This window comes from Saccopteryx leptura, chromosome 10 (genome assembly GCF_036850995.1).
Source record: "Saccopteryx leptura isolate mSacLep1 chromosome 10, mSacLep1_pri_phased_curated, whole genome shotgun sequence".
NCBI classification, from domain to species: domain Eukaryota; kingdom Metazoa; phylum Chordata; class Mammalia; order Chiroptera; family Emballonuridae; genus Saccopteryx; species Saccopteryx leptura.
In genome coordinates this window covers 59,860,367-59,881,168 of record NC_089512.1, presented here as the reverse complement: position 1 = coordinate 59,881,168, position 20,802 = coordinate 59,860,367, and the positions used below count along the sequence as shown (strand labels likewise).

General features: G+C 38.4%; 1 pseudogene; it reads left to right on the top strand.

The window, feature by feature from the left end:
- The first annotated feature begins 9,717 nt into the window (after positions 1-9,717).
- Positions 9,718-9,837, top strand: LOC136382644 (U4 spliceosomal RNA; annotated as a pseudogene).
- Positions 9,838-20,802: the final 10,965 nt, after the last annotated feature.

Sequence of the window (20,802 nt, the reverse complement as noted above, 5' to 3'; positions counted from 1 at the left end):
TTGAAAATGATTTTTGAGTTCACTAATATGTATTCTTCATTGTGGGAAATAAAATTGATATTTATTGGACTGTTTATATGATTTAAAGCCACATCTGACTTATCAATTTGGTTTTTGCTTGACCTGAGGAGGCATAAGATGTGTCCAAAGTCACCCTCCCTATTATGTTTCTTGACATCTCTCCTTGTGGCTCCAGTTTTTATTTTGCATATTTTGATGCATTGGTGGTGATTTCTTTCACTTCTCTATTTTGATAGATAGTCACCTTGCTTCTCTTTATGACCTCTCTAGAGATTGAAAAGCATGCAGTAGCTAATTTTATGACAGGGTCATCCTGCTATGCAAATGAGGACACTGAGAACCAGCAGTTCAAGTAACTGGTACTAGGGCAACGTCACCCAGCAGGTGAATAGACAAGAGCCCGTGGCCTTAACCTGCTGCTGTCATTATTTTCTGGCATCTGATTCTATGAGAAATCTACCTTGTCTCTTTTGTTTCATTAAGTGACTTATCTGTCCCACACAAATGCTTGTAGAATTCTCTCTTGATCCTTTCAGAATTTTGTCTCAGCAATTTTTCTCCTACCAATTTTTCGAGGATGTGTGAGCCCTTTCAGGGTCTAGACCCAGATCTTCCTCACCTACATATTTGTTTTTATTATAATAAATATAATATTTTTTATATTTATTTAAAAAACTTTACTTTTCTTTATGATTTCCAATTATTCCAATTATTCATTTATCAGCTATAAATGGATATATTAAATTATTATAATATATGTCTAATATGCAGAATATATGCTTATATTTATATTTATGTTGTCTTTCTCTCCATATCTACCAGTCTTTTTTTTAACAGTTCTTGTTTATCATTATGTGCTACATTTCATGAATTTTCCATACCTGCTTCCTGTGCCTGTACTTCTGCTGTCTGTGTGATAGGTTCAGTTTATGTTCTACAAAAGTGGTCAAGTTCTCCTTACTGTCTTTCCTAAACTCTACTAAGCCCTTATTCATCGTGTCATCTTTTCTTACCATATTTTGACCATTTACTTCACCCATGTGCTTTAAAATTTATTTGAGAATTCAATATAGTCATCATTTCTCTCCATCTTTATTTTAGATCTCGTTTTTTTTGGGGGGGAGAGGGATTGGGGAACAGAATTGTCATGTGGAGACATGCCAATTTTTTTTCTCTTTCATTATTTTTCCTTTCCTTCTTTTTTTTCTTGTTTATTTTTTAAAATGTGGGTAGTCTGTCTTCCTGTTGGCCAGAACAATAATGTGCACCTCAAATGTGTAAACTCCTTTCTTATAAAAAGATTTTGGGTTAGATGTTGATAATCTCTCAGTATTCCAAGAAAAACGGCTACTGCTGTTGGTAATGTTGCCTCTGATTAATATCTGGTTTTGTTTAAACTCCTCCCCTAGAGATCACCTCACTGAAGAGGGGGTGGGTTTCATCCCAGAGGGTAGGCTTCCTTTAGATTTCAAGGCTTCCCTTCTGTGGCATGAGCAGACTTCTTCACAGAGTAGAGTTTCAGAGAAACGCTTTAGCTAGCAAGCATTTGGTTCCCTGTGGGTTACAGGCATTTCCCTCCTTTTAATCAACCTCTTTTGCTACCAAGCCTTGGTTGCAACACTTGCTGTTAAGATATTAATACTTACTTGGCTTCTGCCGTTTGCTAGACTAGAGAAAACTATTACTAAGTTTATCTTCTCCTACAACTCCACCTGAGTGGCCTCAGAATATTACAGGGTAAAGTAAGGTGGCCTACGAAGGCACACTGAGGAACTCATGTGGGTCTTTCCATGTTCCCAATCCCAATTCTCCTGTAGTCTAACGGTGGTGGGTATTTTTTGAGTAATATTTTGCTTGTTTTCAACCACTCTGTTTGTTCTTTCAGAAGGAAGGATTGTTTTGAGTTCCAAAATTCTTTATATTTGGTTCAAATAGTTTTATATCTAAATGATATTTCTGGATATTTAAACTATCATATTGAGACTATGTCTACTATTAGTGTCAATAATTTTTACTTCTTTTGATGAATTTTTGTTCAGCTTGGAAGGGGGAAGCTTTACAACTTTCCAGCCTTTCTGTACTTTCACACCTATCTTTAACAGAATCTTTCCCCCACACTCTGGACTAATTCAGCTTTTAAAGACATTTATCCTCATCTGCCTTGTTTTTGAGTCATGCGTATATGTGGCCAGTGTTGATCAAAGCGTCGATGGTTAAAGACAAGTTGGTTTTGTAGTTTCCCTTACCTTTACAAGATACAATAAGCACTGAATTTGTAGAAAACTAATTAAAAATAAAACATAAAATGCAAATTTGGATTTTTCTTATTAGCTTCGACAGACATAACATTAATTACTGTCCGAGTTTCTAGATGTTTACTTTCCGTTTCTTGACTTATTCATTGTGGTGGATCACAAACAACCCACAGGCCAGGCACAGTCCATGCATTCCCTTTGAGTCTTCACTGTAAGCACTTCAAGGGCAGGTTCAGTGTCCTGTTGACCTGTATCTCCTCTTTAGTGCCCACCTAGCACTATATCCCAAAATAGCATCTAAAAAGTAACTGCTGAGTATATGAGTAAAACAATAATACTCCAAGTAGCAAGTGCTTCTTGAGGTCAAAACTCTTAAGTTTATTCATGACCTTCACAACTTCCTTTTGCATTGAAAATATGCAGGTGCTATTATTTGGATTTACAGCCAAGGCCCAGAAAAGAATGGGTCTACACACAGGAGGCCTTTATATCCATGCTGTTTTATTTGACCCAAGCTATCTTCCCTCATATGCTGTTTCGTGTCTCTACAGGGAGTACAAAGCATGGTGTGAGAGACAAGGCAGGATATTAGCCGGACCAGGGTCTGGGCCAGGTGTGAGCATTCTGTCTTCTGTCTGTCACTTTATTTATCATCCTTCTCTTGAGGACTTTGAGGACCCTCCAATTCCCAGTGACACATGCAGACTCTATGCATGCAATGATGAAATGCTTATTGGTGATAATACTGTCCCTGAACTAAGAAATAAAGATCAAGCCCACATATTTTGGTGTATTTTTCTCCAAGGCACTGGTTTACCAATTTGGAGAGAGTAACTGAGAAACTAGCCTTAGTTAGGATGGTAGCTGAGCTGAGAGTCAAACATCATCAGTAGGGAAGAGATAACGAATAGGATGAAAAGAAGGGGCTTCACTTACTGGTCAAATGGAGCCCAGCTAGAACAGAGCATCATTGCTGTGCAGAGAACTGAACTGTCCCTAGGGACATGCAGGGATGGATAAGCAAGGGCCTGCTCTTTACAGGTGTGAAGACAAACCCAAAGAAGCTCCCGACAGGTAAGGCTGCATGTATAGAGGCCTAGAAGACCTGTATCTAAAGTACTGCAGTTATGCGGAAGAATGAAAGAGTAATTTTTAAGGACAAGGGTCACTTCCCAGATTACTAAAATACACTACCACCCTAAATTGAAGGTGTGGACTCTAAATCTTTTATCTGATGACCTCCCTTGACTATTGAATCTCCTTCCTTTGCCATCCCAGGTGGCAATCTCATTTTGCATGTATTTTTTTCTCATATTTCCCATGCTTACATTAACAATTTCCTCATCTAGATAGTTGTCTAATGCTATCTTTTGATCAGAGTGGTTGCTAGAGTATTCAATCACTAGTTTTCCCTTGTTTTCTGGCCTTCCGGACTCCACTGTCTGGGCAAAGGCTGTCTGTCAATTATGAAAACTGCAAAGCATTGTGTTGAGCTCCGTTAGCACAGAGATGAAAAAGTGAACCCTGAACAGGAAGAGGGATGATTGAGCTCAAAGATGAAAAGTAACCAAATTGTCCAGATAGAACAGAAGAGCTGGTTTGTTGACAGTTTAAAAATATTGTTATGGTTTTTCTTTCCTTTGGGACAGGAAAGGGATTTTACCTCATGAGAAGCTTCAGGTGGATCTTTCTAAAACTCTATAACTTGGAATATTGTCTAATAAATATTGGTTGATGTAATGGATGAACCTGAAGAAGCCATTCTCATGTGTGTCAACATGGCCCCCTGGAGACATTAGGTCTTTAGGACTCAATGAGCTTGGATAGTTTAGAATGATTTGGTGAGCTAGCACTAGACTTAGGGAAAAGTGTGATCAATCTGAAGGCTTTTGAAAGCAGAATTAGATTGAGGACCCTCAGGGTAGCTTGGATTGTGTTTTGGGTATGGGTTCAGCACTAGCTTTTATGTTATAGCTGAACACGAGTTACCACGATTAAGAGCAGTGGTTCTCAATGAGGGGGACAGTTTGCTCCCTAGGGAACATTTGGTGATATGTGGAAACATTTTTGGTCATCACCTCTGGAAAGAGGAGAGCAATGTTACTGGCATCTAGTGAGTAAAAGCCAGGGATGCTGCTGAACATCTTGCAACACACAAGACAGTCCCTGGAACAAAATATTATCGGACAATTTGAGAAAAACCTGCTCCAGACAGATTTCCTAATTTAAAAGGCAACTTTAGGGTAGTTATTATTGAAGGCTTTCCTCTGAAAGAAAATGTGATCATGGTAATTTCAAAAATGCTTTGGACTCAATTCCCTATGTGGTCAGATGAGCCCTCACTAGCAGATTTGCCAGCCCCTGACCATAGGTTTCTCTTCTATGTACCAGGCAGGCCCAGGCCAGGCTCTTAAAGTCCCCTGCACTAACGCTGCTAACTGTGTAGATGGTGCCAAAATGCAGGCATTGTCACAGTGTAGAGCACATGAGATCAATGCAATAAAGGGGGCTGTGATCCAACTGGTCTGTCCTCTGGGGGTTGTGCAGGTAAGGTAAATTGTATGAGGAGCATGTCAACTTCAGCAGCAAATAGTGCCTGGCTCCTCTCCTCTCCACCTTGCTGCCTTTTGACATGTGATTCCCACACAATGAGCCAGTTGCACTACCACTGAGGTTTCATGCTCACCAACTTGCAGAGAGAAAGTTCTGGGCCCTGGGGACCAGTTGTATAAGGATCCTTGGAGTTGGCAGGTAACTGTCATAAGGTGACTGGGTGCTCTCTACAACCTGGTATGTGCTTCAATTCTGCTTCAACTAAACTGCTTCACAACACAGTTAACAAAATAAGGCTTTCAACACTGGCTTGTAGCTGTTCTGAGCAGACAAAGGTGTTACGAAGACAATGAGTCTGTTTGTGTGTCGCTTGCATAGCACTTGGATAATGTGAGGTCATCCCAGGAGGGAAATACTCTTCAGTTTCCATCCTGGATCTGTGAGAGGCACACACCTTTCAGCAGTCCAGTTCAGCAAACACTGATGGACTTCGGAGGACTTCATGTGTCCAGCTCAGTGGCAGAACAAAGCATGGCAGAATGCAGAGTGCCCAGGGCAGGGGACTCAGCTCAGCCTGAGGCAGCAAGAAGATGTGGGAGAAGAGCTGCCTGCAAAGAGCCTGAGGAGACTCAAGGGATGAAAACAGGGAGGCCTCCAATGGTAATAAGCCCAAGAACCATTAGATGAAAAGGCATGTTGCCATTGACAGTAAAGAGTGAAAAGCCCATATTGACTCTGTTCTTTCTTTTTGCTCCTTATGCATTTGTTCCTTTCCTCCTTCCTCCCCTCCCTCTTGATTGCTTTACCTTCTCATATCCTTTCTTTTTTGTTGGCTCCATTTCTTGGAATTATAAGAGACATCTGCCCTGAGCAAGCCCCATGCCTCCTCTTCTCTAACTCTCAGTAATAAAAATGTGGTGGACTTACAGCCTAGATCAGGGGTCCGCAAACTATGGCCCACAGGCCGCATGTGGCCTCCTGAGGCCATTTATCCTCCCCCGCTGCAGTTCCGGAAGGGGCACCTCTTTCATTGGTGGTCAGTGAGAGGAGCACATTGACTATCTCAGCCAAAAGCAGGCCCATAGTTCCCATTGAAATACTGGTCAGTTTGTTGATTTAAATTTACTTGTTCTTTATTTTAAATATTGTATTTGTTCCTGTTTTGTTTTTTTACTTTAAAATAAGATATGTGCAGTGTGCATAGGGATTTCTTCATAGTTTTTTTTCTAGTCCGGCCCTTCAACGGTCTGAGGGACAATGAACTGGCCCCCGTGTAAAAAGTTTGGGACCCCTGGCCTAGATCATCAAACTTACAGTACCTGTGAAATAAAATAAAACTCAATCCAGTGATATAATTATCAGCTAAACAAAACACCTGCTCCATTGGGGACTTTATAATTGAGTGGAGGAGAAAATCACATACATTAATATTATTATCAACATTATGACATGAAGTGCCTATTGTGGACCAGGACTTAAAGGAGACATTTTATAGACATTATCTTTAATTGTCACACAATGCTTTAAGAAGATCCTGATTATTTTTATTTTGATAAAGAGTTAGGTTACTTTTATTTTGAGGCCAAGAGATAGGTGTAAAAAATACTAAAGAAACATTAGCCCTGAAATATGTAAAATGGATTATATCATTGGTAATAGAAATCTTTTATTAAGGTAAATATGTTAATATATTTATTTAAAGTTTTGAGGGTGATTGTCATAAAGACAAAATTTTGATAATAAGTAAGATATTCTTGCAACCCCATAAATTACATATTTTTCATGTAAAAGCTTAGTATATCTCATCAATCTCATTTCTTTAAAAACAGAATTATAGTTCATGAGGGGAAAGGAGATCGACGATCAGAAAGAGCCATAAAGCAAAAGATCCAAGGATTACACTGGCTGTGGCAGATGAATGAATTTCTTCCTGTGGAATTTTCCAATATAACCAAGTGATCTTGGGTCCCACAGCCAGTGTTTGCCCTTGAAATTGGACTTGGAGGAGTTGGAAACTTCTTACATAATCTCTATCAGCTGTACTTATTTATTTCTATTATTAATTGTTATTAACTGTGTGATTTAGGGGATGTTACTTAACTTTCTGAGCCATGTTTTCTTATTTAAAAGAAATACAGATTTATTGATATGATCATATGAGATCATCCCCAATTCATGGGGCCAGAATTCATCTCCTTTGTATGTTTGTTCAGCTTTGCCTCCCTCCCATTCTTCTATCTCCCTCTGGTTTTCATCTTCCTGGGGCAGTGTCTTGCACAGAACAGACTGGGAATTTGTTCGCTGGATCAAACTGAATGGATGCCATGTTGATCAAGTCTTGGGTCTGCCTGCCTATTTTATCTCCCTTGGCATTGCTACATTAGCATTCTCTGCAAAGTCAAACCAGTGAAGGATCATTTCCAAAGAAAAGCCCAAATTTTCATTCCTAATTTCCTTCCCTTTGGATGTCAAATGGAAACTGGGAAAGATATAATCATCAATTTACTTCCTCAACAACCCTATTTTTCATCTCTAACCTGAACTTCAGCTATTGTCTATAAGGTTTCTTCTTTGAGTGAAATCATTTTCATCCTGGTTCTCAGTGATTATAATGAACTATCAACCATCTGCTTGTTCTTTGAAAGTCAAGCTAGCTGGTTTGGGTGACTCTTATCTATTCATGATCCAGCAGATTTGTTTCAACATGATATTTCCCGTGGAAATACTTTATTTTGGATATTTCAGTGCCTCTTGCTTGAGTGATTACAGAACTGTTGTTTTGATCAAGAGCAGTGCACTTAGAGACTATTTGAGTGAGATAATTTTATCTACAAACATTTATTGACAAATATATTGCATACAACATAGAATATTAATATAAATACAAAGATAAATATCATGTTCTAATGAGAGAGACAGAACCCTTGTCCTCAAGTAGCTAATCAAGTACAAAGCAAAAAATGCTGACACATAACTAACTAGAAACATTCTTTTGTTTATATCCAGCTTTGGGTTAGGAATTTATGGAATCTTACAAAGAAACATAAAATACTTGAAATAAAAATGAATAAGAAAGATCCGGGAAATGGAAAACAAGGTCAACTAGAGCCAAAATTGAGGCCAGCTCACAACATATACCCCTCCCTGGAAACTACAGGAAAGCAAGATCCATCTCTGATGTGCATGCAAAGATGCCCTCAGTGAGCGGCACAGTATCTGGCACAGAGTCGGAATTCAAACAGCAAAGAGGCAATAGGCACGTCTTCCATTGTAGGCTTTTGTAGCACCTCTACTAACTACACCAAAACCGTATTTGGAGAAGCTAAAATTGAGGCCACCTTTTCTAGACCAGATCACACTGAAAAGTTGGAAGCTGCCTCCATGTCTTTGCATCTGGGATGGTTGTGTTTTCTTTGAAGAAAGCTGGTAAAGGAATACATATTCAAGTTTTATTTCACTAGTCCAGAGGCTATGACCTTTCTAAAGCATTTCTCTTGAATTGCATCATTGTTACATTTACTTTGATAGGTAGGGTATTTCTCCCATGTTTATGGTTTTCATCTTTCTAGCTGAAGGCACGTAGAGAGCAGGAAACAGATAACTTTCATCTTTGGAAAAGTCCCTGTTTCTTGAACATATACCACAATACCTTGAATGTAATGGGCGCTTAGTAAATACTTCTGAAATTTTTATGTTATTGAGTATTTAAAAATGCTAACTTGGTTTGAGATGGGGCTTTGTTGTGCAAACACTGACAACATGCTGCAAAGTCTTATTTATGTATTGACAGCTTATAGGTTTCAGAAAGCCAGTGTGAAGAAAAGGTATCAACGTACATGTGTATATCTGTGTGATCATTTCGTCAACCAGAGTTCACTCTTTAGCAAAATGATTCTAAACAATAGTAATACCAAATTTGGAGTCTGGGTAAAGGAAATTAAGACAGGAAGTTAAGGAGGAAAGGGGGATGTGCAAGGCTAGGACTAGTGCTATGCAATGTTAGATGCAGTTTTTTTTTTAATTTTTTATTTTTTATTATTAAATTTAATGCAGTGACATTGATAAATCAGGGTACATATGTTGAGAGAAAACATCTCCAGATTATTTTGACATTTGATTGTGCTGTATACCCCTCACCCAAAGTCAAATTGTCTTCTGTCACCTTCTATCTGGTTTTCTTTATGCCCCTCCCCTCCCCCACCCCCTCTCTCTCTCCTCTCCCCATCTCCCCTCCCCCCACTCCCCACCCCCATTGCCATCACATTCTTGTCCATGTCTCTGAGCCTCATTTTTATGTCCCATCTATATATGGATTCATATAGTTCTTAGTTTTTTTCTGATTTACTTATTTCACTCCGTATAATGTTATCAAGGTCCATCCATGTTATTGTAAATGATGTTGGATGCAGGTTTTGATGGAGAATATGCATGGAGAGAGAGAGAGAGAAGTTTCCAAGCAGCCACTGAGTAAAAAAGAATAGAGGAAGCAGGGTAATTTTTAAACTAATACTATGTATTATAAAGTAGATCTTTAAAGAAATAGTCTTTAAAAAGACAGGGAAGTTAGACATATGTTTTAAAAGTTGTTATTAATTTTGGCTTCTGTAGCATGTTTGCTTGAACAAGAAATCACAATAAGACTGAATCACATGCTACCAGGGAAGTAGTCAGGTTACAATAAGTGATGTAGTTTTACTTGAAAACACATACTCTGGGTTGCCCCAGTCACAATTACTCACTGACTGGGGTAGAGCATTATGTAGCAGGAAGGAGTAGAAGAGAACAAAACTCTTCACACATTACTTTAACTTTTTAAAAGTAACTTGAAAGCCTAAAAAGTATTAAATTTCATTGGTCAATTCAAAGAGAGTAAGATAGTATTTTCACCAGCTTTGTGCAGTGGCAGTATCAGAGCCAATGAGGTTCATCTGAGGCATGATTATTGCTAATTGAAAGATAGTATTTCACCTAACAAATGAGCAAATATTTTGCAAAAATATTAAAACATACAAAGTGAATTCTGTTATAAATTTTTAATAGCCAATCCCGCAAAAGCTGAAAGCCCATATATTAGTGATAGGATTACAAACTGACTCCTAGTTCCTGGAAAATCACATGGCCTATCAAGAACCCAAAACTATTTCTACTTCTTGGTGAAATAATTACTCTAAAGCAATAATCAAAATGGAGTTAGAATAAGAAATATTGGATGACGTCAGAGTAATGGCGGGATGACGTCAGAGTAATGGCGGGGTAGGAAGCGATTCCGATAAATCTCCCCCAAAACTCAACAAGATCTTCAACCAGAAACAGAAAAACCTATACTTGGAGCCTCCAGATGCTTCGCAATACACCCAAAGGTATGGTCGAGTGAAAAATTGGCTAAATATATAACCAAACCCCGAAGGAAATAGGGAGTAAGAAATGCTCCGCCTTCCTCACTAACCTAAACATGGCGGCTTTCTCTGGTAACTGTGAATATAGAAACTGAGGCGGGCAAAGGGGGTGAATAGATTCAGGCCACGGCACAAACGGCTGAACCAGGCTGTGGCACGGAGATCCAAGCCGAGGAAAAACTGATCCTGTGGCAACCCGGGCAATACAAGCTAACACTCGCGCCAAACCCAAACAAAGACAAGCGGGGCGGCCATTTTACCCGGTCTCCTGGTTGGTGCGCAGTTAGTGGGCGAGAGATTTCTTCCTAGGCCCCGAGAGTGGGTGCCCGTGTTGCCCCACGGAGAGGCAGGTTCAGAGGCCTTTCTGTGGGCCAAGGGCAGAGTCTCTGGGCAGCCCCAGTGCCCTGGGAAAGCCACGCACAGGAGGGAGTGAGAACTAATTCCAACGGTGGAAATTTTCCGTGCTGCTGGGGGTTTCACTCAGAGGGAAACGCGGCCGGCCTCATATCCGGGTTTGCGCGCGCAGATAGTGAATGAGAGATTCCTCCGAGTGCCTCGGCAGTGCGCGCCCGTGTTATCGCACAGAGGGGCAGAGTCAGGGGCCTTTGTGTGGGCCAAAGCGGAATCTCGGGCCGCCCCAGCGCCTTGCAAAAGCCGCACACGGGGACGGAGCGAGACTCAATTCCAACGCTGCAACTTTTCCCTGCGGTTGGGGGTTTCACTCAGAGCGTGAGACTGCTGGCCGGATATCCTGGTCTGCGCGCGCAGCCAGTGAGTGAGTTTCCTCCAAGCGCCCCGGAAGTGGGCGCCCGCCTGTGTTACCGGACAGAGTGGCAGACAGAACCAGAGGTCTTTGAGTGGGCAGAAAGCCCACCTGATTATGCTAGCAGCTCTGACTGACTGAGCCTTACCCAGAGCCCTGTGCTGAGTGGAAATAGAGTGGGGAGTTGCCAGCTCTTTGAGCCTCTTACTATCCAGGCAGAGGCAGCAGCAACCCCATAGCTGGATTATCAGGCTACTAATTGAGGAAGGAAAGACTAGGAGAAAGGCTCCAGGAACACGGACTCTCTCACTGTCGGAGCCTATAAATGCTAATAGCCTCGACTGCCAACGAGACTAAAGCACAATACATGACATTGCCATAGAGACTTATCAACTGCAAACCTCTACCTGAGCATGCCAAAGGGGCAGAACCCGGGGTACAGAGTCACCGACCAGGAAGAGGGAGAGAAAAGAAAAAGCAAGAAGATAACCTCTCAAAATCAAGAATAATCTGCAGACTTTATAACCTATCCCATTTTATTATATTTGTTCGTTTGTTTCTCTTATCTTCATTCTTAATACTTTTTTTCCTCCTCCAATTTGGCCGATTAACTCTCTGCTGGTCTTACTCTCTCCTCTCCTTGAACTACACTACCCATAAGTGTTACATCTCCCATTATCTTTTCTCTTCTCTTCCTTTCTCTCTATGAGGGTTGCACTCCAAAACCCTTAACTCTCTCTCTCTCTCTCTCCTTTCTTTTTTCTTCTATTAGTGGTTCCCTCTTTTTTTCTCTCTCTCTCTTTCTTTTCTCCCTCTATATTAATTTCTTCCTTTCTCCTTTACATCTCCTCTCATTCAAACCTCAATAACAAACAAATTATCTATCTGGGACTCAAACTTATGTTTGTGGCATTTTGGGGGGTTTTTACTTCACCTTTTTAACTCACTAGCAGTGCTCCCATCCCTGGTTCTCCATTTTATCTAGTTCTTGTTCCACTAAATACAATAGTAATTTTTTAATTTGTCTCCCCATTTTTCCATTTTCCTCTTATTCCTCTCATCATAACTCTTAGACAACCAACACCTAAAAGCAAATCATTTTATTCTTGACCCAAATTTTTTCCTTATTTGCTTTTTGTGGGTCCATACGCTCTTTTTTTTTTTTTCTTTTTTTTTTCTTTTTCTTGTTTTTCTTTTTTTTTCTTTTCTTTCTTTTTTTTTTTTTTTTTTGCCCCTCTATTACTTTTCCCCAATTCAGGTCCTCCATCACAGGCATTGTTTGTTATAATTCACAGTTCACCACAAGATTTTCTCAAGAAAGAGGGGAGAGGAGAGGAGAGGAAAAAAGGAGGGGGGGAATAATTTCTTTTTTTAAAAAATTTTTATTTTATTTTATTTTTCTTTATTTCATTATTAATTTTTTTTAAAAAAAAAACAACTATTTTCGATTTTTTATTTTTTTTATTATTTTTTTAACTTTTTATTCTTTATTAAATCTCATTAATACTATCAACAAAACCATCCTCAGATGCCATTAAGGAAGAGAAAATCGAATATCATGGATACAAAAGAAAGAGAGGTAACACAGCTAGATGAGGAAAAATCTATGGAGAAAAATTTAATATATTGGAAACCTTGGAGCTAAATGACAGAGAATTCAAGATAGAAATCCTAAAAATCCTCTGAGATATACAAGAAAACACAGAAAGACAATTTAGGGAGCTCAGAAAACAACTCAATGAACACAAAGAATATATGTCCAAGGAAATTGAAACTATAAAAACAAATCAAACAGAGATGAAAAACTCAATTCATGAGCTGAAAAACGAAGTAACAAGCTTAGCTAATAGAACAGGTCAGATAGAAGAGAGGATTAGTGAAATAGAAGACAAGCAACTTGAGGCACAGCAGAGAGAAGAAGAAAGAGACTCAAAAATTAAAAAAAATGAGATAGCCCTACAAGAATTATCTGACTCTATCAAAAAGAATAACATAAGAATAATAGGTATAACAGAGGGAGAAGAGAGAGAAAATGGAATGGAGAACATACTCAAACAAATAATAGATGAGAACTTCCCAAGCCTGTGGAAAGAACTAAAGCCTCAAGTTCAAGAAGCAAACAGAACTCGAGTTTTCTTAACCCCAACAAACCTACTCCAAGGCATATCATAATGAAATTGACACAAACCAACAGCAAAGAAAAAATTCTCAAGGCAGCCAGGGAAAAGAAGAATACAACATATAAAGGAAGGCCCATTAGATTATCATCAGATTTCTCAGCAGAAACTCTACAAGCTAGAAGAGAGTGGACCCCAATATTTAAAGTCCTGAAAGAGAGGAACTTTCAGCCATGAATACTATACCCATCAAAGCTATCCTTCAAATATGAAGGAGAAATAAAAACATTCACAGATACAGAAAAGATGAGGGAATTTATCATCAGAAAACCCCCACTCCAGGAATTACTAAAGGGGGTTCTCCAATCAGATACAAAGAACAAAAAAAAAAACAGAGCCACAAGTAAAAGCTCCAAGAAGAACACAATAAAACCAAATTTAAACTGTGACAACAAAAAGAAAGAGGGGGAGAAGATTGAGATTAACAGTAGCAAAGGACGATGGAGTGCAAAAGTACTCACAAAATAGTTCGCTACAATGAACAGGGTAGGGACCCTTTTCATTACTCAAAGGTAACCACCATTGAAAAAACCACCACAGAAGCACATGAGATAAAAAAGATAGCAACAGAGGAAAGATGTATGGAATACAACCAAATAAAAACAAAAGATAGAAAAACGAAAGAGAAGGATCAAACAAGACACAAAACTAACAGAAAGCAAGATATAAAATGGCAATAGGGAACTCACAAGTATCAATAATTACACTAAATGTAAATGGATTAAACTCACCAATAAAAAGGCACAGAGTAGCAGAATGGATTAAAAAAGAAAATCCAACTGTATGCTGCCTACAGGAAACTCATCTAAGTAACAAGGATAAAAACAAACTCAAAGTGAAAGGCTGGAAAACAATACTCCAAGCAAATAACATCCAAAAAAAAGCAGGTGTAGCAATACTCATATCGGATAATGCTGACTACAAGACAGGAAAAGTACTCAGAGACAAAAATGGCCATTTCATAATGGCTAAGGGGACACTGAATCAAGAAGACATAACAATTCTTAATATATATGCACCAAACCAAGGAGCACCAAAGTATATAAGACAGCTACTTATTGATCTTAAAACAAAAACTGACAAAAACACAATCATACTTGGAGACCTCAATACACCGCTGACGGCTTTAGATCGGTCATCCAAACAGAGAATCAACAAAGACATAGTGGCCTTAAACAAAACACTAGAGCACCTGGATATGATAGACATCTACAGGACATTTCATCCCAAAGTGACTGAGTATACATTTTTCTCCAGTGTACATGGATCATTCTCAAGAATTGACCATATGTTGGGACACAAAAACAACATCAGCAAATTCAGAAAAATTGAAGTTGTACCAAGCATATTTTCTGATCATAAAGCCTTGAAACTAGAATTCAACTGCAAAAAAGAGGAAAAAAATCCCACAAAAATGTGGAAACTAAACAACATACTTTTAAAAAATGAATGGGTCAAAGAAGAAATAAGTGCAGAGATCAAAAGATATATACAGACTAATGAAAATGACAATACGACATATCAGAATCTATGGGATGCAGCAAAAGCAGTAATAAGAGGGAAGTTCATATCACTTCAGGCATATATGAACAAACAAGAGAGAGCCCAAGTGAACCACTTAACTTCCCACCTTAAAGAACTAGAAAAAGAAGAACAAAGACAACCCAAAACCAGCCGAAGAAAGGAGATAATAAAAATCAGAGCAGAAATGAATGAATTAGAGAACAGAAAAACTATAGAAAAAATTAATAGAACAAGGAGCTGGTTCTTTGAAAAGATCAACAAAATTGACAAACCCTTGGCAAGACTTACCAAGGAAAAAAGAGAAAGAACTCATATAAACAAAATCCAAAATGAAAGAGGAGAAATCACCACGGACACCGTAGATATACAAAGAATTATTGTAGAATACTATGAAAAACTTTATGCCACTAAATTCAACAACCTAGAAGAAATGGATAAATTCCTAGAACAATACAACCTTCCTAGACTGAGTCAAGAAGAAGCAGAAAGCCTAAACAGACCTATCAGTAAAGAAGAAATAGAAAAAACCATTAAAAACCTCCCCAAAAATAAAAGTCCAGGCCCTGACGGCTATACCAGCGAATTTTATCAAACATTCAAAGAAGACTTGGTTCCTATTCTACTCAAAGTCTTCCAAAAAATTGAAGAAGAAGCAATACTTCCAAACACATTTTATGAGGCCAACATAACCCTCATACCAAAACCAGGCAAGGATGGCACAAAAAAAGAAAACTACAGACCAATATCTCTAATGAATACAGATGCTAAAATACTAAACAAAATACTAGCAAATCGAATACAACAACATATTAAAAAAATAATACATCATGATCAAGTGGGATTCATCCCAGAATCTCAAGGATGGTTCAACATACGTAAAACGGTTAACGTAATACACCATATCAACAAAACAAAGAACAAAAACCACATGATCTTATCAATAGACGCAGAAAAGGCTTTCGATAAAATACAACACAATTTTATGTTTAAGACTCTCAACAAAATGGGTATAGAAGGAAAATATCTCAACATGATAAAGGCCATATATGATAAACCATCAGCTAACATCATATTAAATGGCACTAAACTGAAGGCTTTCCCCCTTAAATCAGGAACAAGACAGGGTTGTCCACTCTCTCCACTCTTATTTAATGTGGTACTAGAGGTTCTAGGCAGAGCAATCAGACAAGACAAAGAAATAAAAGGCATCCATATCGGAAAAGAAGAAGTAAAGGTATCACTTTTTGCAGATGATATGATCCTATACATCGAAAACCCCAAAGAATCCACAAAAAGACTACTAGAAACAATAAACCAATACAGTAAGGTCGCAGTATACAAAATTAACATACAGAAGTCAATAGCCTTTCTATATGCCAACAATGAAACAACTGAGAAGGAACTCAAAAGAATAATCCCCTTCACGATTGCAACAAAAAAAATAAAATACTTAGGAATAAACATAACAAAGAATGTAAAGGACTTATATAATGAAAACTATAAACCATTGTTAAGGGAAATCGAAAAAGATAAAATGAGATGGAAGAATATACCTTGTTCTTGGCTAGGAAGAATAAATATAATCAAGATGGCTATATTACCCAAAGCAATATACAAATTTAATGCAATTCCCATCAAACTTCCAATGACGTTTTTTAAAGAAATAGAGCAAAAAATCATCAGATTTATATGGAACTATAAAAAACCCCGAATAGCCAAAGCAATCCTAAAGAAAAAGAATGAAGCTGGGGGCATTACAATACCTGACTTCAAACTCTATTATAGGGCCACGACAATCAAAACAGCATGGTATTGGCAGAAAAATAGACAATCAGACCAATGGAACAGAATAGAAAGTCCAGAAATAAAACCACATATATATAGTCAAATAATTTTTGATAAAGGGGCCAACAACACACAATGGAGAAAAGAAAGCCTCTTCAATAAATGGTGCTGGGAAAACTGGAAAGCCACATGCAAAAGAATGAAACTAGACTACAGTCTCTCCCCCTGTACAAAAATTAACTCAAAATGGATCAAAGATCTAAACATAAGACCTGAAACAATTAAGTACATAGAAGAAGACATAGGTACTCAACTCATGGACCTGGGTTTTAAAGAGCATTTTATGAATTTGACTCCACAGGCAAGAGAAGTGAAGGCAAAAATTAATGAATGGGACTACATCAGACTAAGAAGTTTTTGCTCAGCAAGAGAAACTGATAACAAAATAAACAGAAAGCCAACTAAATGGGAAATGATATTTTCAAACAACAGCTCAGATAAGGGCCTAATATCCAAAATATACAAAGAACTCATAAAACTCAACAACAAACAAACAAACAATCCAATAAAAAAATGGGAAGAGGATATGAATAGACACTTCTCCCAGGAAGAAATACAAATGGCCAACAGATATATGAAAAGATGCTCATCTTCTTTAGCTATTAGAGAAATGCAAATCAAAACGGCAATGAGATACCACCTCACACCTGTTCGATTAGCTGTTATTAGCAAGACAGGTAATAGCAAATGTTGGAGAGGCTGTGGAGAAAAAGGAACCCTCATACACTGTTGGTGGGAATGTAAAGTAGTACAACCATTATGGAAGAAAGTATGGTGGTTCCTCAAAAAACTGAAAATAGAACTACCTTATGACCCAGCAATCCCTCTACTGGGTATATATCCCAAAAACTCAGAAACATTGATACGTAAAGACACATGCAGCCCCATGTTTATTGCAGCATTGTTCACAGTGGCCAGGACATGGAAACAACCAAAAAGCCCATCAATAGATGACTGGATAAAGAAGATGTGGCACATATACACTATGGAATACTACTCAGCCATAAGAAATGATGACATCGGAACATTTACAGCAAAATGGTGGGATCTTGATAACATGATACGAAGCAAAATAAGTAAATCAGAAAAAACCAGGAATTGTATTATTCCATATGTAGGTGGGACATAATAGTGAAACTAAGAGACATTGATAAGAGTGTGGTGGTTACGGGGGGGAGGGGGGAATGGGAGAGGGAAAGGGGGTGGGGAGGGGCACAAAGAAAACAAGATAGAAGGTGACAGAGGACAATCTGACTTTGGGTGGTGGGTATGCAACATAATTGAATGACAAGATAACCTGGACTTGTTATCTTTGAATATATGTATCCTGATTTATTGATGTCACCCCATTAAAAAAATAATATTATTATAAAAAAAAAGAAAAAAAAAGAAATATTATATACTCATTAAAATCAGTTTTTAATGAATAGACAAAATAGTAAAAGTCTATATATGAAAAAATGACTTTAATTTAATAAAAATACAGGGGTGAGCAGAAGTAGGTTTACAGTTGTGAGTATATAAAACAGAGTTTATCCTTGTATTATTTGCTTGTTTTATTTGTTGTAATCTTCTTACTATTGTTATTATTTCATATCCTGACTTAGAGTTTTTTATCTTTTAGGTAATGATGGCTGGTAATTTACCTACTTTGGGCAACCCTGTATGTGCAGCTAACTCTGAACAACACAGGTTTGTACCGTGTGGGTCCACTTATATGTGGATATTTTCAATAAATACCTGTAGTGTTTTTGATCTGTGCTTGGCAACCTGAGGATGCAGAGGGTCAACTGAGTGCATTGACCTCTGCCATTTTATACAGAGGACTTGAACATCTGTGATTATGGTATTCCCAGAAAGTCTTAGAACCAATTCTTGTGGAAACTGAGGGATAATTAAGTTTGGGGGGAGTCAAAAGTTATACACAGGCTTTCACCTGTGCAGGGTATGGGTGCCTAACCCTACTAGTCATAGACAAAAGGTTGGAAGAAAATGCTCCAAATGTCAGGTTTAATGGAACTGTTAAAATTATGCGTGAGGTGTCTTTTTTCTGCTTTTAAAAATAAAATTAGTATAGGTGGGTAGAGCTTCAATAAAGCGACAAAAATAAACATTTTAGGGTAAGGAAATTAGCTAATAACACAAGTCAGTCTCATTCACCTTGACTAACAAAGAATTCTGTTAAATTTTCTAGCAAAAATATATACTTGACATGCAGACCTATCAAATAGATTTGTCATTGTCTCTTCAAAGGAAGAAATTCTGTTTCACATTCATCCTTAGCCCAAAGCAGCTAATTTGACTTTATCAGTCATCAGCAAAACCCTGGCATTAAATAATTTATGCATTTTTTAGCTTCATCCCTACAGGGCAAGATTCAGTATTTAATGGAAACCATCAAACCATAGACCGCGAGAGCTCATCTAACACATTGGCTTTGAGAAGGCTCAAGCCTGAAGTCATGACTGGTCACCTAGGGCATGCTCATTTGATCTGACAGCACTGGGAGGAATGCAGAGGTGGAAACAAGACAAGAAATCACCATGTGGCTGGGACAGAAAGCCCAAATCGAAGATGTAAGAACTTGAGCGGCAAATGCACATTCAAAGACAAAGTCTCCAATAGATGTCCCTGGATGAGATAGTTTCATAAAAAATTAACTAATTGTCAGCACCAAAGTACCTCTCCTTCCTACAAGGCCAGCCTCCTTCTACCGGGTACCTGCTGTCTGGGAAAACCCTAGCAGATCTGTTTCTCATTACCAGTCTCACTGAGCTCCTGCCTTATCTAAGATCGCACGGGTGCTCACTCTTCTGTAACTTTTCACTCTGCTTTCTTTCTGTTGCTGGCGTTCGAACTGAATTGAATTTGTTCATTGTTAAAGGCCTTTTCATCACTAGATTTCTCAGGGACTTCTGACACTTGATGTGCACTCCCCCCTGATAATTAGTTTCTGAGGATGAATCAGATGTAGCTTGTCAGACACTTTGAACATGAATCTCCTGGCAGCAAGGGAGTTGCTGTGAACAGTGTTCTCAGCCTCATTTCGGGACCCGGTGTGATTTTGAGACAGGTAGTTCAACAAGGAGCCATTTTATTTTTCAGGTCTGTTGGTGGGAGTAATAACAGCACGCTGCAAGGATGCCCTGAGAGGTACGAGGGCTACAGGATTCAGGCGATAGGCTGTACTAAGAGAGGTTTGTCAGATGCTGGGATAAAATACAGAAGCTGGAATAAAACCTTTCTACAGAAATGGTAGAGGAAAGGGTTCATTAGATTCCTCAACAAGTCACTTCTCGGGTTAATTGATGATCAGCTTTCTGCTCCTTTACTGGGAAGTATGAATTTACAGGTGAGGATATGAACTTCCAGTTAGAAGAAGAAGTTCTGGGGCTTTAACACAGTGCACTCTGATAATAGTTAACAATAATGTATTATATATACTTGAGAGTTAAGAAAGTCAATCTGAAATGTTCTCATAGCAAAAGAAAAATGGTTGTTAATGTGACATGATGAATGTGTTAGCTAACACTGTGATGGTAATTGTTTTGCCATATATATAATATATGTGCATCAAATCAACATGTTCTACATATTAAACCTACTCAGTTATAAGTCAGTTATATCTCAAAGCTGGAAAACAACTTAAAGTAGAGAAAGTGACATCCAATGTCCCACAGCCTTTCTCTAGTGAGAAGAAGCAGAGAAGGCAGGCCACAGACTCATGAGCAGCCCGTGCCTTCTCTGCTTCTTCTTCCAAGTTATGCTGTATGTAGAATAATGTGAATAAAAAATACACCCAACACATAGAGATGAAAAGAAAGCATTGTACCTTATTTTATTATAGACATTCTCAAATTTCAGACATCTTTCAGGTGTTTTTCAAATTGACAGGGCCTCCAGGTTCCCTTCATTTTGACCACTGGGGAGTAGGGGCCACAGCCGATATCTGTGGTCCTCTGTAGAGGTGTAGCAGTGTCAGTCTGGGCTCACCATTCCTCGCTAGCTATAGCTCCGTACAGGGAGGTCAGCCCAGGGGTACACAGTGTCAGTTCATACCATGCTTTATTCATTCATTCGTCATTCATTTATTCATTTGCTTGTTTGGTTGGTAGAAGTCAAGAGATGAGCGATATCACCTTCTTCATAATTATTTTTAAAACTTCACCCATTCCATGAATTTGGACCAGGTACATATGTGATTTAGGTTTGCCAGTGAGCTAAACTTTCTGTCAATGTTATCAAACATAGTTACTGTGGCCACTACT